Source organism: Protomyctophum bolini, assembly GCF_963924005.1.
Source record: "Protomyctophum bolini genome assembly, chromosome: 2".
NCBI classification, from domain to species: domain Eukaryota; kingdom Metazoa; phylum Chordata; class Actinopteri; order Myctophiformes; family Myctophidae; genus Protomyctophum; species Protomyctophum bolini.
The window spans coordinates 6,020,956-6,042,912 of record NC_137863.1 but is presented as its reverse complement, the minus strand read 5'-3'; the positions used below and the strand labels follow the sequence as shown (position 1 = coordinate 6,042,912).

The 21,957-nt window shown below is 42.9% G+C and overlaps 1 protein-coding gene across 1 annotated transcript in view; it reads right to left on the bottom strand.

Moving 5' to 3' along the window:
- LOC308330666 (RNA-binding protein 5-like) overlaps positions 1-20,010 on the bottom strand; it is a 239,561-nt gene extending 219,551 nt beyond the window's left edge. Inside the window, exon 1 of the mRNA XM_080785621.1 lies at positions 20,001-20,010. The gene's annotated coding sequence lies outside the window, so the exon portion shown is untranslated. The remainder of the gene's footprint in view (positions 1-20,000) is intronic.
- Positions 20,011-21,957: the final 1,947 nt, after the last annotated feature.

Sequence of the window (21,957 nt, the reverse complement as noted above, 5' to 3'; positions counted from 1 at the left end):
GTGTGTGTGTGTGTGTGTGTGTGTGTGTGTGTGTGTGTGTGCATGCATGTGCGGTAAATGTGCGCGCGTATGCAGTGGAAGATGGAGTTCTGATCCTGTCAGACTGGGAGTGGGGGTAGGGATTTGGTTCGGGAGGTTGGTGGGTGATGGTCCGAGAAGTCTCCAAAGCTCCGTTGACCTGGCTGAGATGAGGCCAGTACTGTGACAGCAACACTGGTACCTGTCACATTATCATTCCCAGTCACGAACCCACATGTCACTTCCACTATGCACCCCGTCACCATGGCACCAGCGATGGGAAAACACTGAATTTGTCAGTGTCACTCAATTGCACTCTGCTATGCAGCCAAGTATGCAAATCTCTCTCTGTGTGTGTGTGTGTGTGTGTGTGTGTGTGTGTGTGTGTGTGTGTGTAGGGGGGGCAGCATTCTTGAAGACTCATACGCTGAGTTATCTGTACTGTAAGATTTGAACCCATGATCTTGTGTCCCGAAGGCGAGAGCCCTACCCTACTGAGCTAGGGCTGTCCGGACACAATCAGTTGCTGTATTGTTAACAGCTAAATAATTCAAGAAGGCAATAAGCAAGTACTCAAACAGATCTACAAGAGTAACGCAGGGATTCGAACTCAGGCCTCCCGTGTCAAAGTCCAACATCTTAACCACTAGATATCTCTCTGGACCGGGGCAGATATTAGACTTTTGAGGCCATATCTGCTACACTCGCCTCCCTTTTGACCTCCTCCCACGGAGAACCCCCATCCGTGTCACAGCACCAATATTACGCCCCGGGATTCGAACTCGGGCCTCCCGCGTGAAAGTCCAACATCTTAACCACTAGACTAAAGGGATATCCCTCTGGACCAGGGGAGATATTAAACTTTTGAGGCCATCAGCCAGAGGCGCTGAGCCACTCAGCCAAATCGGCTTTGTAACCATTTTTCTATTAACAATAAAAATCTGCATGAACGATTACTAAAGCTATAGCGAGCGAGCTTGTCGATATGCAGATCTGTTAATTGTGATGCTTGTGTGTGACGCTGTAGTATGTTCAAGTAGGGGAAAAAACTGTTATCACAGAGTTAGGAGGTTTCTGCCCGACAGCAACGAACGATATACACTAGTGAGCAGCATATGGCGTCTGTGAAAATGTGTCCCCTATAGTGAGTGGCAACGCACCCCCACCAGAGGGTCCGGGGTTCCGCCCTTTCATTAGCACCTGAGAAGGTGTCACTTGACAGTGTGCAATACCTCCAGCATAGGAGCTCAGCTCATAAACAACAGCAATAAATAACCTGAGACCATGTCTTGTGATGTGATCAACGAGAAACCGCTTTTGAGTGGTGCAATGGGCAGGGGCGTACGGTGGCTATAAAGGGCCAGTGTGGCCTCTTCCCTGACTGAGTAATGGGCAAACATCATGCCGATGGAGTGTACGCGTGGCTGTGTCCACACAAATGTCACCGTTTCCAGCAGCAGAAGTGACTCTCCAATAGCCCAAGTAGCAGTTGCTGTAGGCTACAGATATAATGTGCTTTCATCAGTCATTCTCCAATATCCCTCTAGAATTCTTTGAACATTCATGGAGCACATGGTTGTGCGTGCGGGCGTGCATGTGTGTGTGTGTGTGTGTGTGTGTGTGTGTGTGTGTGTGTGCGGCATTAGCTCATACTCTCGGTACAACACATGCAAAGTGTCAGATATACACTATATTCCGAAGCTTGTCTCAAAACTGCTTGTTCAAAGATGGCCTGGGTCCTATCGGTAATCAAATCTTTAGTTTAAAGTATTCCACACACATTTCAAACTGCATAGTATGTAATTACACCACTTTCGGTTTAATTACAAAGTGTATTCTTGTAGATCTGTTTTTATTTTGTTCATTTTTATTTATGATAGGCCTACATATTCTTTTTTGGTTTTTAGACATACAGTGGGTGGGCCTACAAGTCGACAGCAACTATTTGTTTTTCATGCAGCCTGTGTTGAGAAACGCTCCCAAACAACTGAACAAGTCATCTGTTGGTATCAGAAGCCTATATTAAACAAATTCTGCATATTGTTACAGTAGGACAGAAACCAACTTGGCAAATGATATGCACTACTTCATCATTCAATTAAGCCTGCAGATCTATTATATTAAATAAATAATAATTGGATCAAATTGGTCAAACTAAATGCATGAAATGGTTTTAGATGTTAAGATATACTATAAATGCAATGGAATAGAACAATCCAACCTGAGATATCTATCGCTGTTTGATTCCTCTACCACTGAGACACTGCTTTCTCTCTGGTGAGTCGAGTCACCATCTGTCATTCTGTTCCTTTTATTATTATTATTTTGTAACGCTTCCTGCTTTTAGAGTTTTCCATTTTCCTTTGTAGTTAACTAGAATCTTGCTCGCCTGAGGCGCGCGCTGCTCGTGTCTAAGGCCCGACTCACACGTGCACAACAGATTGATGTATAGCTGATGCATGAGACCTATTGACTGATGCAAGCTCACGCAATCCAATGGGAGTCACATGGTTTGACACAACATTTGTGTTGTGTCAAACCAGGGCAGTCGAAACACAGCCTGAAAGCCGTACAACAAAAATGTTGTGTCAAACCATGTGACTTCCATTGGAAATGCATTGACACTTACCCTTTGTTTAGATCTAGCATGCATCTAGCATGCATCAATGTTGTATGCTAGATCGGAAGGTGTGAGTGAGGCCTTAAGCCTACACAGCCCGTGTTGTTGTTGTTTCTCCGTGCCATGCATGTGTGTCGCAGTACGATCCAAGTGTGTGTGTGTGTGTGTGTGTGTGTGTGTGTCTTTGACCACTGTGTGTTTTCCGTACTGGGCTTCTCCGTGAATGTCGTGTCGTGTCCGCTTGTCCATGTATATTCTCGGGCTATAGCGCATCACGGAAAGGGAAACCGTACGGGTTGTAATTTAAATGCAGGGGTTAGTGTCGGTGATGTATCGCGGCCGTACGGTGGAGCACGGGAGTATAGCGGAGCTTCCACATGCTCAGCATGCGTCACAGTCCATGACTTGTCGAACTGAACTGCGGACGAAGTTATACCGGCTCAAATGTATAGATATTATATAGATACAAGGACAATACACAAAGGGATAGTATCCTACACTTTGCTTGGCTTCTTGCTCAACCCTTTAGGTCCTTTAAGGGTTGAGCAAGAAGCTCAGGAGACCAGAAGTATAGGTCACTCATCATGAGTCTATTCATTTCAATGGGAGTACTAGGTAGTGAACATGAACACAGAGTATAACCCATTCTGACCTGAGATCAGATTCATACGAGGTTTCCACTGGACACACAACTGGTCTGATGAACCCATTCTGACCCGAGATCAGATTCTAAAAATGTCAGTCGCTCTTCGATTTTTCAAAAAATAGCAGACCTACAAGCTCGTAGCGCGCCACTCGGTGGCGCGCTATGAGCTTGTAGATCTGCTATTTTTAAATAGCTAAAGCATAACATGATGCTAACACCAAAATGGGTGCCCGGTCAGAATGGGATAACTGATTATTTTTCCCCATGGTCACTGGAGTAAATATTGGACCCATTCTTCACAAGCCACATTATATGTTCTGAACATTCTGACATTAAAATTGCCTTTTTCTGATATCTTCCTCCGCAACACACTCTCACAAGATCTGGCAACAGTGATCATAGGACATTTACAAGATCATCCTGTAGTGACGTGTATAGTCCATTAGCTATAGGAGATCGGAAATGTGTATATTATAATGCTGCATGGGATGGCATTCAATATCTCAGTTATATTGCTAACACGTAATGGTTTGTAGATCGGCAATTTATTTCAAATTCTTTTGAAAAATGTTTTAATTCGTTTTTACTGTATATAAACTCTGTTTGGAATAATGAACTCCTTCTGAAAATGTATTTGGTTGAGGCCATTGAAGAGGGATGACCATATTTTATTTCCTGTAATTCAACCATAACTGTTTTGTAGCCTCAGCTGGTCTGAAACTGAGTGAATCATCAAAAGATGAATATATATAAATATCGCATGCATGCGTATGCGCAGGCCTGTATGCAAGTGCACACACGTCGACGCTTCCTCCGGGCTAAGATACAAGGCTGGAAGATTGATTTTATTTCCAAGCTGGGGAGCCTCTACGGTCAACCCCCGTGCCCTGTGATGATCCTCTATACAGTAGGCTACACCCCCAAAGTCTTTTATGCTCATTAAGTTATATACTATGTCATACAACGGTGTCAGCCACTGAAAATAACAGATCTACAAGCTCATCACAACGCAACCACGATGCGGCACGTTGTGAGCTTATAGAATCGGCTATTTTCAACATGCGAAACACCGTCGTGTGAAGACGATAAAATGAGGCTTCACCTTTCTCCCGGCTCATTAACCCATTCTGACCTGAGATCAGATTCATACGAGGTTTCCACGGGACACACACTGGTCTGATGAACCCATTCTGACCTGAGATCAGATTCTAAAAATGTCAGTCGTTCTTCGAATTTTTCAAAAATAGCAGACCTACAAGCTCGTATCGCGCCACTCGGTGGCGCGATATGAGCTTGTAGATCTGCTATTTTTCAATACATAAAGCGTAACATGATGCCAACACCAAAATGGGTGCCGGGTCAGAATGGGTTAACCTTTCATGCACGTGTTGCTATTCTCTGCACACACACATTTGTGCTTTGCTATTTCTGACATGTCGAACGCGCGATGACACTGCATGCTGTAGCAATGCGGTAGCACGCAGCCTATATAGACATTATGAATTCAATTATCACAATTAACGTAAACATTTTCCCTACATTTGTTTCCCTTTCTTCTTTCCCTGTTGAATGTTTTCATTTCTGTCCACATTCATTTTTTTCCCACATGAAAAGAGAAGCCATCAAAGAACTATTTACAATTACGTGTGTTGTAAATAGAGCGCCTTATAAGTGTGAAATTGGAATAAACAGAGTAAGCATTAAGTGTTTTTCCTCAAATAAATTACATTAAATGCATATTTGTCTTTTGTGGATTTTCCATGTTCTTTTAAAGGAACATGGATACTGTTCATTCAAGTTCTGTGGATGATATAAAACATTTGAAAAGGGAAGGGTGACTGCTGTTTAATTCTCAACTGTTCTGGATCTCATTATATACAATGTATGGGCTGTCAAGGCCAGAAAGTAGTTTTTTTTGCCACTTGGTAATATGCGTTCCCGCATAACTTCCGGGTGCGATGATGATGTACCCTCTATTGTCCAGCCCGCCCATATGGGACATTTTTCATTAAAGATTTTTAACCTGGGCATTTTTACCTTGCTCGTCTCAAAAGACCATTGATATTAAATATTGATGATAGTTAAAAAACATTTAAATGCGATGCATATGTATGCAACTTTGTCATAGTCCGAAGGTACATTATGTCAGGAGATGTAGGCCCTTTGGGTGTATTAATATTTTCCTTTGGTTTAATCACAAAATGTGTGTAAGCGTCTAAGCGATGCAAGCTTTCATTATAATTGTTTAGAATGCTGCTGTTATTTGACAGCTCCTGACAGCACAACGAAGCTGTGCAAGCATCTTTCCAATTAAGGCTATACATTCTGCATATTGTTGCTGCCAAGTGGAAACCTTGTATGTCCAAAACCGTTTTGTACTATTTCAAAAGTAGCAGGTGGTTCTCAAAGTGAGGTCTGGGGACCCCCAGGGGGCATTGGGGGGTTCCAGGGGGTACTGAGCTAAATTGTGTTAATATACTATCAAAATAAATGTAAGCAATAATAATAATAGCCGGTATTTTTTAAGATTTTCTTGACCTAAAATATCTTCAAATGGGGGTCTGCGGCCAAAATACATATTTATTTCAGTCCGGCCTTGACATGAGAAAGTTTGAGAACAACTGAAATAGGGCATTGATTTGTGGAAAAAAACATAAAAAGATGAAACGTGGAGATACTGCACAAGGTTATGTGAGGGAGAATGCGAAAGTGAAAAGTAGATGAATAAGCCAGGAAAAATAAGCGATGATGACAGGTCGGCTAGTTCAGTAGTATACGGATTGGATTATTATTCAAATTTATTCTGAAACATCTGATCACCAGGCATGCAAACTGCAAAGAATTTCATCTCCATATTTCAACTTTTTATGTTTTTCGTAAATATTGCAAACAAGAGTTTTGCACAAAAGTAGTGAAAATAGCAAAAGTACAAGCTAACCTTGACGCCTTGTGAGCCTGTAGATCTTCAGTTTCACTATTTTAAAATAATGTCTTAAAAAATAAATAATTCTGTTGGACGTAAAGGTTTTCCACCTGACAGCAATGTCAGGTGGAAAAGCATTCTTTATAGGGAAAGAGCCGTCTTCTTTTCAAACTCAGTCTTAATTGTCATCTCTCTCATGCATGTCTATCCAGCAGGAGTGAGGGAGGATGCTTTCATGTCTGTCTGACTGACTGCAGCATGCAGTAACACTACCGCTATGAGTGATTACAATGACAACCACTTGAACCACAGCCTATCCTCTCAGTCCAACATTTGAAATCACGACCAGGCGACAAGGAAGCTCCGCTGGATTTGAGGCCAATAAGGATGTGCTTTTCAGGCCTGCAGGTCTCATTAGTGGCCCTAGAGGGTTTACCCGGAAAGCAGAAGCGGAAGTAGCCTCGCAGTGGCCAGACTTTAGCAAATTTGGGCAAAAAAACAAATGTCTTCGGTGATATGAGTCTAACCAAGAAGCCAGGCTAAACCGGAAGAGTGGAATTAAGGCACGCTGCCACTCAAGTGAGTATGACCCGCCCCCACCTGCCTCTGATTGGCCTAACGAACGTCCACTCTGTGACACACGCGGACGGTTCTGTGGCTTCCTTCCCTGTAGGATGGATATACATGATATTTACATTTATGTTTTATTTTATGTTATTATTTCATTTATTTCCAAACTGGCGCGCGACAATTCTAGTTGTTTTACAATGGGAATTTGACCGGACTTTACACTTGATTCTTACCTTAGATTGCCATAGTAATCATTGTCATAAATATTTGATACTTTCAGTCACTAGTTTAAAGTCTTCTTTCAATTACCATGATATGTGTTTTTGTAAATGGCTCCAGGTAATGTTTTAATTTATTATAAAGTAGTGTGTGATTCTAGGGATTCTACTGGCTCTGCTGTCCTTACAGTCAGCAGCATTTCAATTGTTTTCCAAGATTGTGGATTAAAAAAATGGCCTAGCTCAGTTCCCTCTTTACCTGATGTATGATTCCAAGCACCTTTATCTACGGCTACACCACTTTGCTCATAAAGAAATGTACATCAATAGTCCAGTTATAATGTCAATGTGTTCAAAATAAAAACCATTCTACATGCTTTCTATTCAGAGACAGTTGTGCTAGTCGATTGTGTGATTACATTTGGTAGGTTGGGTCACACAAAGTTTGTCAAAGTTGTATTATTATTGAACAGTATGAATGAATGAATGAATTAATTTTTATTTTCGTGTCTTGTCGTTAAGACCCATCCCTTACGGGATTATAAGACACCAACAACATAAATAAACAATATCACGTTCACTTCCCAGTATATATGTTTTTACCAGCTGGTGTGTGTAAGCTAGGGTGACCAGATCCCAACTAACCAGATGTGGGACAAAGAGTGTTTTTGTGTGGGACAATGTGGGACACATATGCAGGGTTTCTATTCCTCAATATTAGACATTTCTATTCTGCCCCTCACATAGCATATCTATGCTTTGCCATCTGGTTGATTCAGTAGCACATAATAGGACTATATGATGAATGATAACTATAATAGAACTACTATGCAAATAAAATAAACTTAACAGAAATGCATTTAAATGAACTATTATTGGACAAACAGGACAATAGACCAACCAACCAACCAACCAATACAACTGGACAATTCACCAACCAACAAAGCAAGCAACAACACTGCATGCCATGAATAGTCAACAGGTCCATTTTACCTCACGTAACCTCGCACTAATGAACCACCAAGGGATTACAACATGATTCTACTACAAGATGTACTACAACCCAGTGTAGCATGGCGGTAGAAATGAGAACAGCCAACTACACCACCTAGTCATGGGGTAAATCTATAGTGAACCACCTGACATAGCTTAATTCTCACACAAGCTCGTTGTACAGTCAATTAATAAAGGCAGAACCATGTTAAACCAAAATACAACATTTCGGATGTTATCACCCGATAATCAAGAAAATGTTCGTAATCCGCACCTTAGAAATACCCCCAGTATGTGATGATCAACATACTGGGAAATCTGGAAGAGAAACTATGGGAGCGTTTGCTTTTTGTGTCAATGACGGAGGGGCGCCGTGACAGCGCCGTCCGAGTTACGTCCCGATAGGCAGAGAATAGTTTAGTAGCCCCTATAGTTTCCATGCGCCGACCATAGAGTTGGAAATGACACGTTCGGCAGGGGGAGTCCTTGACCAGGCTATGTCTGCACCGCACCCTGCATGCGTGCAGTCCGGGGGAATACAGCCAAACACCACAATGTCTAGTATGCCAGTATGGGCCATATTGGCCATATTCCAACGTCCTGATAACGGTTGATTTCATACAGTGATAACGCACAAATCCGTGGAAACAACCCTGCAGGGACAAACACTCCAGAAGGAATGACTGTAGGCCTATAGCAGCACAAGTGGCTGCACTGATGCACAACGCAACCCCACTGAACCCCAACAGGCCAACTTGGTTGAGGGCATATACTTGACGCACACGCCGTTGACAAGCGTGGCTAAATGCTGCAGCCCCTGCACGGGCCAGCTTGAGGCTTCGTACACGCCTACACAACAAATGTTCGGTCCGTGTGTGATGTCTGCGATTGCTGTTTGATTCCTGCTCCAATTAATTTTCAATGGGAGTCACAAGGTTTGACCAAACATTTTTGTTTGATGAGGGGGGAGCAATCAGCAATTAAAACACAAATGTTTGATCAAACCATGTGACTCCCATTGGAAAAGCATTGTGGTGGCCCAAAAAAAACAAAAAAAAAACTACCAAACATTGCTTGATTTGGTGTTTGGTACGTGTGAATGAGGACACCCAGCATACGACACCTAATGCTGGTCTTAAGGATCATGACGTCGTAATTTTAATAATTTTAAAAATACACAAAAGCAGCTTGATTAAACAATTCTTTACTTTAAGGTATAACTGGAAGGCAGCATGGGCTATACAATGATGCAATCGCAACTCTCAGCGCTGCTAGTGCAGTGAGTGCACACACTGGGACGTTTATCAAGACGTACAGGATGAGGCTGAATAATTGACAAGGCTGATTAGAAGACTGCGATGCAATGCAATATTACTTCTACTACTACAAATTTTCTTTTTTTGGGGGGAGGCCCCTGGAGGCTCGAGGCCCGTTTCAATTGAAACGATTGAAACATAAGGCCGCCACTGGCCTCCTCCCCCCCCCCCCCCATATATTTACATTTAATAGCACAACTCTGCAGATATAATAAGGCAGCTGGTAATTAATTGATGTTCGTCAATTCTTGTTTCTCAAGATTTTACCCCAATTTGAGAAACACTGGATTAGACTATCAGTGTGTGTGTGTGTGAGTGTGTGTGTGTGTGTGTGTGTGTGTGTGTGTGTGTGTGTGTGTGTGTGTGTGTGTGTGTGTGTGTGTGTGTGTGTGTGTGTGTGTGTGTGTGTGTGTGTGTGTGTGTGTGTGTGTGTGTACGTGTGAGAGTGTGGTGGATGGGGGCAGAAATACACAATTGCAATAATACATACTTCTGTCTTTTTTGTTTATCCAGAAGGAGTAACCTCACAACTTTAGCCCCTGTATAAAATAGACTATCTACAATAGCTGATCTACAAACTCAAAACATTGAATCTACAGTACAAGCTCACACAAAGCTACAAGCGGCTCCAAACGTGTTGCCTTGCAATGTGTTGTGGAACGGCCTGTGGAACAGTGGAACAGAATTAGCATTCAACACATGATGATTGGCATACTGTTTAATTATAATATATGCACAGCCACAGACTGGCTCCACTATCCCAGTGCATGGTGCCCATGGTAATTGGATGTTTTCCTGAAAGTAATTTTTTAAAGTTAGTTCATAATAAAAAAAAGTTCCAGTCAGGGACGTGCAGAGAGTGTTAGAGGGGCATAGCAAAAATAGCAAAAATAGCAGATCTACAAGCTCACAACACGTCGACAGCCCCAGGTTAGAGCAGTCATCTCTCAGGCGCCTACAGCTGGTCCAAAATGCTGTGGATGGCCAGTCTTGTCCTGGCCTAAACTTCACTGGCTCCATGTGTCAACTTTATAGAGTTGAAGGTCATTTTTTAGTTTTTAAATCATTAAGCAATAAACCAGAGAAATCCCAGGTTTGGCATAGATTGTGTTAATTGCACTTAGATCCTCTAATGTGTTTTAATATTTTTGTCTGTGCGCTGATGGGTGCCTGTTTCAGCCATTTAACCTTGCTCTCTGTAATGTGGTAGCATTTCTGTCTACATAAGGGAAACACACACACACACACACACACAGTTCAGACGGGTCTGATATTTTTCCTTACATAGACAGAAATAGTACCATCTTATTTATAGATAGATAGATATGTGGGACCAATTATACGAAGAAAGGTTAACCCATTCTGACCTGAGATCAGATTCATACGAGGTTTCCACTGGACACACACTGGTCTGATTAACCCATTCTGACCTGAGATCAGATTCTAAAAAATGTCAGTCGTTCTTCGATTTTTCAAAAATAGCAGACCTACAAGCTCGTAGCGCGCCACTCGGTGGCGCGCTACGAGCTTGTAGATCTGCTATTTTTCAATAGCTAAAGCATAACATGATGCTAACACCAAAATGGGGTTCCCGTTCAGAATGGGTTAACAATTGGGTGGGGTGCTCCTTTGAGTAAATGTGTTCAAATAAGTACAGTATAGATAAATGGCCTCATGAACATACCGGTACTTTATAAATGGCACATTTACAACTAGCAGCCAATGAACTTCAGACACTGATGTTAACTAACTGGCAGATAAAGGTCTTGTATTTCCGCGGCCAATTACTGATCTGCGTGTGCAATGGCTGTTCATTATAGTGTCTAAGATGGAGTATTCCTTCCTGCACCAATTAACTGGGAAAACATTGGGAAAAGCAGATGGAAAGTTAATAAAGGGTTAGTCTTATTAACTATAAGGAATCCACCAGGTGTGCAAGTATAAGCATACAAGTAATTATTTTCCACTAGACGTTAATAGAGTGCCGAAGTCTGACGTCACTGCCGCGACAGACAGACAGACAGACAGACAGACAGACAGACAGACAGACAGACAGACCCTTTGCGGTTAGTAGCTGTACACCTCATGAGGTGAAGACCAGGCAGTGACACGCACGCACACACACGTGTTGAACTGAGTCATATAAGAAGTTGTTGGGGAATCGCCGACAACAAACACTCCACCACAGCCAGGCTTGTGTAATTGCCATTGGACAGGGGATGGTGAAGAGTGTGCTTATTGATTACTGTTAGCTTTCTTTTTCACAGTCCTCTATCTATAGTGCAATATATCACAGTGTTTTGGCACCCAGGAGAACGCCGCAAGCACTCCAACGTACTGTAACAGGGTCACCACAAGGGCTACAAATTATTATAATCTTCATTCTACACACTGACTACTGTACATGACAGAAATGGCAATATTTTATACAATATGAGATAAGACGAGATGTAATGAACATTTATTGATCCCTGCTGTGGAATCTATAGTGGTGTGTTGATGTTTGATTATTTTGTTTCTCTGACATTAACGCTGCATTACCACCAATTGGCATGAACAATTCCACGAGCCATACTTTGATGAACGTAAATTGCCAAAATATATATGAGATCACAACGCGTCGCATTGCAGTGCGTTGTGAGCTTGTAATGTACATTGTCTATTTTTGCTGTATTTGTAAATATAACTAAATGTAAAATGTTTTTTTATTTGTTATTGTGAAAACATTTTAACTTTTTTTTGCCTAGGCCTATGACATGGCCAGGGTTATGGTTTCCAGAAATAAGGACCATCAGTTGCTTTTGATGAAATTAATCAAAAGCACTTAACAAACATGACCCTATACTACATACGTAGTACACGGTCCAGTCTTCAGACACAGCGAGTCCAATCTTACTAATCATGGTGGGTGGAAGCTACATTCGGTTATTAATGCAAATTAACCACACTGCTAATTGCAATGATTATCCCACATCAATAATTCTCTCAACAGTGTCAAAATATGGTAGGGAAGATGCCGTTATCTGCTACGCTCAGTACTCTCACAGAAGCAACTAGAGGTGGAGTAGTCTACTGTACTGTGCTGTACTGTACTGTACTGTACTGTAATACTACTGTAACTGTAGCCCTACTACAATTTTGAGGGACTTTTACTTTACCTTAAAGTAAAGTATTCCTTCCTGCACCAATTAACCGAAGCAGGTGGAAAGTTAATAAAGGGTTAGACGTATTAACATAAGGAACCCACCAGGTGTGCAAGCATAAGCATACAGGTAATTATTTTCCACTAGATATTAATAGAGTGCCGAATTCTGACGTCACTGTCTGCCGCTACAGGGCACTATCCCCCTGTGTCACAGCATTATTCTTTGTATTGGGAACTCTTAGATCGCGTCTGAAGTCTGAACTGAACTGTGTTCCAGAAAAAGTGCACTAATTTATCAAAATTTCTTTGTCTACAGACTCCAAACACAGACGTTATCAAATGTAATCACACACACACTCCACACGTCCTAGACTCTTCTCCCTTCCCCACACACACACTTTGTAGATTGAATAAATTACTACAAGTAGATCAAGCCTGTAGATCTGCTATTTCAAAAGATTATTTTATACGTTTGAAAACTTGCGAAATAGGACATAATCTTCATAATGAGTACTTCCGAGTACTTTTTGGTAATTTCACGCCAATACTTTTGTATTCCAGGGCATCGGATTATCCCAGTACTTCTACACTGCAGGCATTGATACTTTTACTTACAGCAAGTAAGAAATGTGAGTAGCCTACTTCTTCCACCACTCACTGGAAGTAACGTTATCTCCCACCGGGAGTACACACGTAGCCGCAGCCTGAAGCTTCACACACGTCCATGAAGCAACCATTCTAAATGTGTTTCATATAGGCTGCACCTCCCAACACTGCCCTGGGACCGCTGCGGTTATAACAGGTCCTCTGAACACTGCCCTGGGACTGCTGCGGTTATAACAGGTCCTCTGAACACTGCCCTGGGACTGCTGCGGTTATAACAGGTCCTCTGAACACTGCCCTGGGACTGCTGCGGTTATAACAGGTCCTCTGAACACTGCCCTGGGACCGCTGCGGTTATAACAGGTCCTCTGAACACTGCCCTGGGACTGCTGCGGTTATAACAGGTCCTCTGAACACTGCCCTGGGACTGCTGCGGTTATAACAGGTCCTCTGAACACTGCCCTGGGACTGCTGCAGGTTAACAGGTCCTCCCAACACTGCCTGGTCCTCTGAACACTGCCCTGGGACTGCTGCAGGTTAACAGGTCCTCTGAACACTGCCCTGGGACTGCTGCGGTTAACAGGTCCTCTGAACACTGCCCTGGGACTGCTGCAGGTTAACAGGTCCTCTGAACACTGCCCTGGGACTGCTGCAGGTTAACAGGTCCTCTGAACACTGCCCTGGGACTGCTGCAGGTTAACAGGTCCTCTGAACACTGCCCTGGGACTGCTGCAGGTTAACAGGTCCTCTGAACACTGCCCTGGGACTGCTGCAGGTTAACAGGTCCTCTGAACACTGCCCTGGGACTGCTGCAGGTTAACAGGTCCTCTGAACACTGCCCTGGGACTGCTGCAGGTTAACAGGTCCTCTGAACACTGCCCTGGGACTGCTGCAGGTTAACAGGTCCTCTGAACACTGCCCTGGGACTGCTGCAGGTTAACAGGTCCTCTGAACACTGCCCTGGGACTGCTGCAGGTTAACAGGTCCTCTGAACACTGCCCTGGGACTGCTGCAGGTTAACAGGTCCTCTGAACACTGCCCTGGGACTGCTGCAGGTTAACAGGTCCTCTGAACACTGCCCTGGGACTGCTGCAGGTTAACAGGTCCTCTGAACACTGCCCTGGGACTGCTGCAGGTTAACAGGTCCTCTGAACACTGCCCTGGGACTGCTGCAGGTTAACAGGTCCTCTGAACACTGCCCTGGGACTGCTGCAGGTTAACAGGTCCTCTGAACACTGCCCTGGGACTGCTACAGGTTAACAGGTCGTGGGAAGTTTAATGCATTCACAGACACATGCTGTACTTAAATAAACGCTATATATGCTTGTTCTGCCGACATTCACGTGACAGGAAACCTGAAGGGAATTACACACGTTTTAGATTTTATAAAAATGATTAGGCTATGCATCTGTACTGAAAGCTCATACATGCATATATACATGCATGTGTATACTGCATTATGCAAAATGATCCAAATTATGATTCACTCGCCCACAAGCGCACAAACCCACGCACCACAATACCACTATTTGCCATTTCTGTTGCTGTCAAACAGATTGGCTATTTTGGGTGTGCGACAACAGCATACAAAGTATAGTCGACTCTAAATCAAGCCTAATATACAAAGATAAACGAAGAAGTGGAACCATTGTTTATTTCTCAAATTATACAATATACTTGTGGGAATAGGCCTAGTACATATGGCCCTCACAAGTAATTCAAGTATCCACGCACGCACACACACACGTGCGCGCACGCTCGCTGTGCGTGTCTATCCATAGGCCTCCGCATGCAACCGTTTGTGTGCGTACGTGCGACATGTGTGTGTGTGTGTGTGTACAGTATGTGTTTGCATCCATCCCCAGGCACCCTGCAACAGCATCTTCCGGAGGGGGAGGGGCAGAATGGAAGATGAGAACCAAGCCCACAAGCACGTCACAGCCCACAGCAAACAGCAGATCTTCAAGCTCACAGCACGCCGCAAATGGGCACGCTGTGAGCTTCCAGGTCTGCTGTTTGCGACCGAGCATAAAATACACATGGAGCCCAGTGTCATCCTCTACTCGCCAGGTTCTTTGCCTTGAGGAAAAGCAGCTGCCTGTGGATAAATAAATGAAAATGCGGCGGGTATTTTTAGAGCTGTGGAGAAGATGACTTCAGCTCCCCTCTGGTGGAACACAACAACACACTTAAAGAGAGAGCCCACGTTCTGGGTGGATAAATGTTACTCATCCTTTAAACGCCATGAAAAGCTCATGGAAATATTACGGTTTCATGTTTATTATGTTTATTAAAGGGACCCCCCCTTTAGGAACATGTTGAATAGGGCCATCAGAGATCAACAGGGGCTTATAGCACCAGTCCAGAACATTATACACTACATTATTAGTAAAGTAAAGTAAAGAAACATCTAAAGACATTTAGAGACAAGACTTTTAAACAATAAAAGACATCTGGTTGTTTTTTTCTATTTGCTTGAATAAGGATTTCATGATAAAGGTGTGCATTTAAAAAGGTTTAAGCTAAAAAAGTTATGATTTCATGGTAATTAGTTAATAAGGGAACTCAAGTTTATATTTAAAAATGCTATAGGTACTTTTAAGTTAAAAGAACTTAGGGGCCCTGCCCATAATTCATAAGGGGTAAAAGGGGCTACAAGACCACAGCCATGCAAAATAACATTCACAGCTATACTGTATGAGGTTGCGAAAGCTTGATCTGCATAGCAAGTTTAGCAACAGTTGCTAAACTATTTGGATTGGAATTGGGGTGGGATTTAGCGAAGCGCCAATTCAGGTGAGTCACTTGAGTTTAGTTATTGTATATTTAATTTTATTAGGGTGATTTTGTCACTTGTCAAGGGCTCAAAAAATACTCAATACTCAAGTCCTCAACTCCTATAAACCCGGCACTGCGTGCGTGTGACGTGTGTGCATGCGTGCGTGCGTGCATGCAATGCACGCACGCACGCACCACAACTGTGGCACTCATGGTCCTCTGCCATCTCCATTGTAAAGCCCTCAATCTTCTCCAAATGCTGAAGTGTTTGGACGGAGGGGAAGCACAAAGCCAACATTACAGCCTTTCAGCGTCAGCACGGAGCATGTAATTCAGGGGCCTGCAGTGACATTCGCAGGCTTGGTGGAGTCCATGGTGTGTAATGACAATAATCTGTGTGAGATGGACGCCTCTCTCTCTGCACCACGGCCAAACTCCCCCGTTTCACTGCTTGTATATCGCTGATTTGTCCCAGCATGGCACAGAGTGAGTCCTTCACACTTTATTTTGGTTGTTTTTTCTCTCCTTTTTATAGTCACGATCCGAATGAAATAATGGATGAAATACTTAAATCCTTCTCTATCTTGGAGGTGTTGATGGAGTATAGCTTCAAACATCTCAATGTCTCTCTATTTGCCGTTTATCACTTTCAACACGGACATTATAGGAATATCACTAGGCAAATTAATCCAAGATTTTTAAAAGGAAAAAATCTTTTTAAAATGTTAAAACATTTCAAAAGTTACTAAAATAGCCAATCTGCAAGCTCACAAGTTTTGAGCTCGTAGCTCAACTATTTCTTCACTATTAAGACAAAAGATATGCACTGAGGAGCAAAGCAATGCTCCGGGGGGTAGAACCCTCCCTATATGCACACTTGACTGACAGTCCCTTACAAAACAGTGAAGGCTGTTTTTGCCACTATACCACAATCACGGTTTCACTGAACACCATTCTGTGAGCTTCATCCATATACTGCCAAACGCACAAGGAGCCCTGCAGGCACAATTCTAAAAAGTCACTTGAGCAGATCAGAGAAACAACACAAAAAGGCTTCTTCTTTATCTATGGCTATACTGTATGCCATTAATTCTCGGGAGGCGGACTATTTTCCGACAGCATTCTAGCCGACGGGGCAACGGTCCGCTCCGCAGCGGGGGGACGTTCGCTGCGATGCGAAAAAGCAATGGTCCGACATGCGCTTAATTCTCAACCTTTGTTTGTCTTAGTCATGCTCCCCCCAAAAGTCAGCAAGCCCCCAAAAATCCACAGGCCCCACCACCAGAAATCTGAATGCCCACCCAGTGACGCCAAATGGCCTTTTTCTGTCTGCTTTAAGCATGGTGTCATGTGGCGGATGATACACAAGTGTGATGTTTGAGGGGCGATAGCCCCTCCTATGTCCAGCTTTAAGTGTAGGCTATGTAACCCAATTTCTTTCCCAATTGTGTAAACACAAACATTGTGTAACACAAACATTGATGACGAAGGTTTGGGCACAAATTGATTGGCCGGAATGAGATGATGTATGACGATTTACGATGATAAGAGTGTCCCTCACTTCACACGGGTGTGATTTTTAACCTCTTAAAAACCCAGGGGGGTAAAGGGGGTAAATCCGCAACATCAGAGTTGGAACCGGAGACCATTTGGGTCTCCATTGACCCGCTAAGCGCTGTTCAGAGGTGGACAGCCGCTGCCCCCGGGGCAGCCCCCAAGGGGCGCTATTGCCCCTTCTATAAACAGCTTTTGTCCCCACACGTCTCAAGATTTGCCATTGACAATGAACGGAGAAATGACGTCAGAATTCTGCTAAATATGACGTAAATTAAGCATCAAGAGTCATACGTCATTATGTAAACGAGCAAATCAGCCAACCAATCACAGGCAACGGGCATTCTGATTGGCCAGTATGAGATGATGCATGACGACGAGAGCCGATAATTCCGCTAAATATGACGTAAATTAAACGTCAAAACGCCATTGACATTGAAGGGGAAACTTACTGTAATGTAAACGAGTAAATCAGCTAACCAATCACGTTAGTGGGAGTGCTTGGCCAATAAGGGACTAGCTTATGCACCTCATGTAGCAATATCAAATGTCTGCTGACATAAATTGATGTACGATGACAAGAGCGCCCCTCATTTCACACGGGTGTGATTTTTATTTTTTATTTTTTTAATCAATGGGGACCTATATAGTGTAAAATCCTCCTTAATTTAACTCAGAGAGTGTACTAATGGAACCAAATCCATTTGGTTAAGTAATAAGTACACAGGAAGGAAGCCCTGGCAGAATGCGTTTAAAGTCACTTGAGCGAAGAGAGAGAGATAGAAGAAAAAAAAGTTAAGTCTTAAGCTTCTTCTCTATCTGGCATTTTCTTTAGCTAAGTCTGAAGGTCCTAAGCCCCCAGTACACTGATTAGGTGCCCCACCCATCACACACACGCGCACACGTACATATGCACACACACACACACACACACACACACACACACACACACACACACACACACACACACACACGCACGCACACAACCACAACAACCTCGCACTGGACTCATACTTGACTGCTTTCGGAATTACCTATTGAATAGCTTTTCACCAAATCCCCCAAGAGCCCCCAAAGCCACTTGAATTTGCATATTTGTCTCAACGAACAGGCTGCTACAGTGTACATTTGGACCATTAACAGTGAAGATGTGTGTCCTTTTTGTGTGTTGTCATAGTCACACCACACACACACACACACACACACACACACACACACACACACACACACACACACACAAGTAATGAGCATACTTGAATAAAAAGTTTTAAAAGATTGTTCACTTACTGCAGAACAAGACTGCTGGAACTACTTTTGTAGTACATGCAATTATAGTTTAATTATTTGACCACTTAAACCTATATTATACTTTGTTGTCCAGGTCCAGTATTTGACCCCTCCTTTTCCCCTGAATGTTTGTCTATTATGACATGCCTTTCAGTGGTTCTCAAGATGGGTTCCTATGGGGATAATATGCCTTTGGTCACGGACTCTATAAGATATATCAATTTGGGGGTCCTTCACATGAAAATGTTTGAGAACCAGTTTTTCACTTTCATTTTGTATGTGCTGTGTTTGTTGTTCCATCAAATTATTTCAGAAGCTCCTGCGTTCCGGGGGGATTTTGGTTAGCGTTTGCTTGCATTTAATGAGACGGTGCCATATGTGCCGGCTAGACTGACAGTGCAGCTCATCTAGCAGACACGCAGTTCTGCACTCGCTTCATTAAATCCAACTTTAGTACACTTTTCAGGAGCATGGGAAAGGAGGTTTATAGATGACTATGCATTTGCTGCTTTGATTTTATTTAACCAAATGGATACCCTTTATTTAAAGGCAAAGACATGCCACTGGATTAGTTCAAGGAACTGCACAGGTTTAGTTCATTATCTTGCTTTGGAGCTCAGTGGCCTTGTGGTTAGAGTGTCCGCCCTGAGACTGGGAGGTCGGGGTTCGATCCTCGGCCGGGTCATACCAAAGACTGTAAAAATGGGACCCAATGCCTCCCTGCTTGACACTCAGCATCAAGGGTTGGATTATGTCCCTGCGACATACTAGCGTCATGTCCAGGGGGTGTACTTGTACATCAAGCTGCCTCACGCTACAGAAACAGGAGATAGGCTCCTGCCCCATGGGCCTCATGGCTCGGCAAGGCTACTTGCTTTGGAGAAGCATTGGACAATACTAGATTCTAATCGCGTATAATAACAGGCCAGCATTCCATCTTATACGTGGCAAGCTGGTTGTGTTATATGAAGAATGCTCAAATGAACATGGACACCATTGACTACATCAAACCTGTTTAGCATACGAGTAAACAACCACTTTGAGCTTAACCCATTCTGACCGGGCACCCATTTTGGTGTTAGCATCATGTTATGCTTTAGCTATTGAAAAATAGCAGATCTACAAGCTCATATCGCGCCACCGAGTGGCGCGATACGAGCTTGTAGGTCTGCTATTTTTGAAAAATTCGAAGAACGACTGACATTTTTAGAATCTGATCTCAGGTCAGAATGGGTTCATCAGACCAGTGTGTGTCCAGTGGAAACCTCGTATGAATCTGATCTCAGGTCAGAATGGGTTAAATGCGTTAATGGATCCCCCAAACATTGCCTTGTTTCATTTGCTATTGCGCCCCTCCTGGCTCATCTTGATTCAGAGCATCAGAATGCATTTTAGATTACCGTAGATCAATCATTTGCCGACATGACATTTAGCCAATGTGTGCAGAGTCCCAGCTGCACAGGGATAAAAGTCATGTTTGAGTATTTGACTGGCAAGCCCATCTGAGGCTCTTGTGAACAGTGATTAGCATCCATGTGAAAACCAAGCCACACAGGCAGGCAATTCAACAACACTGAATGACACTCATAATATGGAGTCAAATCCTCAATATAAATATGAAGCATTTAACTCACATGTTTGCAAAGTCTAAAGTCCTGACCAATTTAAAATGAAAACGATTATTTTGTTGAGCAAAATGCGTTGCTCAATCCCTGGAAAGACTAATTAACTTTGCGACATGTTTGATAATTGAGGCCCAGTTAATGTACATGTCATTCTAATGCATTTCATACAACAGGACGGGTTAAAAGACAATCCATTTGGACTATAGACTACTATGAACTTCAGGAGAAATAACACTAGTAAGTGACATCTTCAACAGGGGGGTCCGGGACAAATATAGCAAAAATAGAAGATTAATAATAGGCTACTTTAGTGTGCCTTGGGTAAATAGTTTGAAAACTACTAATCTTCCTTTATTGTCCCTCAGGTTGACTTGAGACAACAAAGACAGAACATGTAGTCAATGTTGTATTCTTAGACATGAAGAGAAGTTTCGTTTTTATTTTCCATTTATATAACTCTTTAATTGGTCACCTGCTGTTGTTGATGCTAATGTGACAGAAGGGAATGGATGGATAGGTGGGATATTTCACAGCTGTTTAGTGCTTTTAGTCAACATAATTGAGGGGAAAAAAATAAGAAGAAAAAGCCAAATTCCTATTGTAAAAGATTAATAATTTGAAGGGGGTACTACTTGTTGCAATCGACACCATAGTAAACAAGTGAACCAAATAACTCTGCATTCAGGGTTTTTCTGTTCCATTAATTAAGTAAAATTGCTTCCATCAGCAGAGTATTTCAGCATATAAAGCCCATTCCATTTCCTGACTATTCCAGTGTGTTAAAAAAATAGCGGATCCAAAATCTCACAACATGTTGTGAGCTTGTATGTAGATGTTATCTTTGAAACTGAAGATTTATTTTATTTTTCTTGCTTTTTTCCCCCGCACCTATAATGCCCAACATAAGGGACACCTGCAGGATTAACAGTCCAATGTCCAGACCCTGTAGACCAGTGGTTCCCAAAGTGGGGTCCGGGGACCCCCAGGGGTACCTGAGGGAGTTCCAGGGGGGACCCATCTATTTTGTTCATGTTCATAAAGTGCTAAAGTGTTTAAAGCAGTGGTTCCCAAACTTTTTCATGTCAAGGACCCCCAAATTGACACTACTTAGCCCGTGGACCCCCATTTGAAAAGATATGCCAGGGACCCCCATAAGAGAAGACGTACACATTTAGCGTCTACATTTAGACGTCTACATTTAGACGTACACATTTAGAGTTTAGACGTCTACATTTAGACGTCTACAATTAGACGTACACATTTAGCGTCTACATTTAGACGTACACATTTAGACGTCTACATTTAGACGTCTGTATACATTTAGACGTCTACATTTAAACGTCTACATTTATTTGTTATCCGTGTTGCGAGGATGAGGGGGTACCTGGAAAAATATCTACCCCAAAAGGGGTACCTGGTCCAAAAATGTTTGGGAACCCCTGCTGTAGACCAACTGGTGGCCAGATCTTTGCCTCACTCTGACCATTGTTCATCTTGGATATAGAAAGTGTTGCCATGCAAGAGGTGTCACCTTATCATGGGCCCCAAAATGTTTCATCCCTATTTGCACTGTTTGCATGGAAATGGAAACACGTCATTGTTCACCTTATGCCATGATCAGCTCACTCAACTAAACAGACATTTCTAAAAAAAAAAAAAAA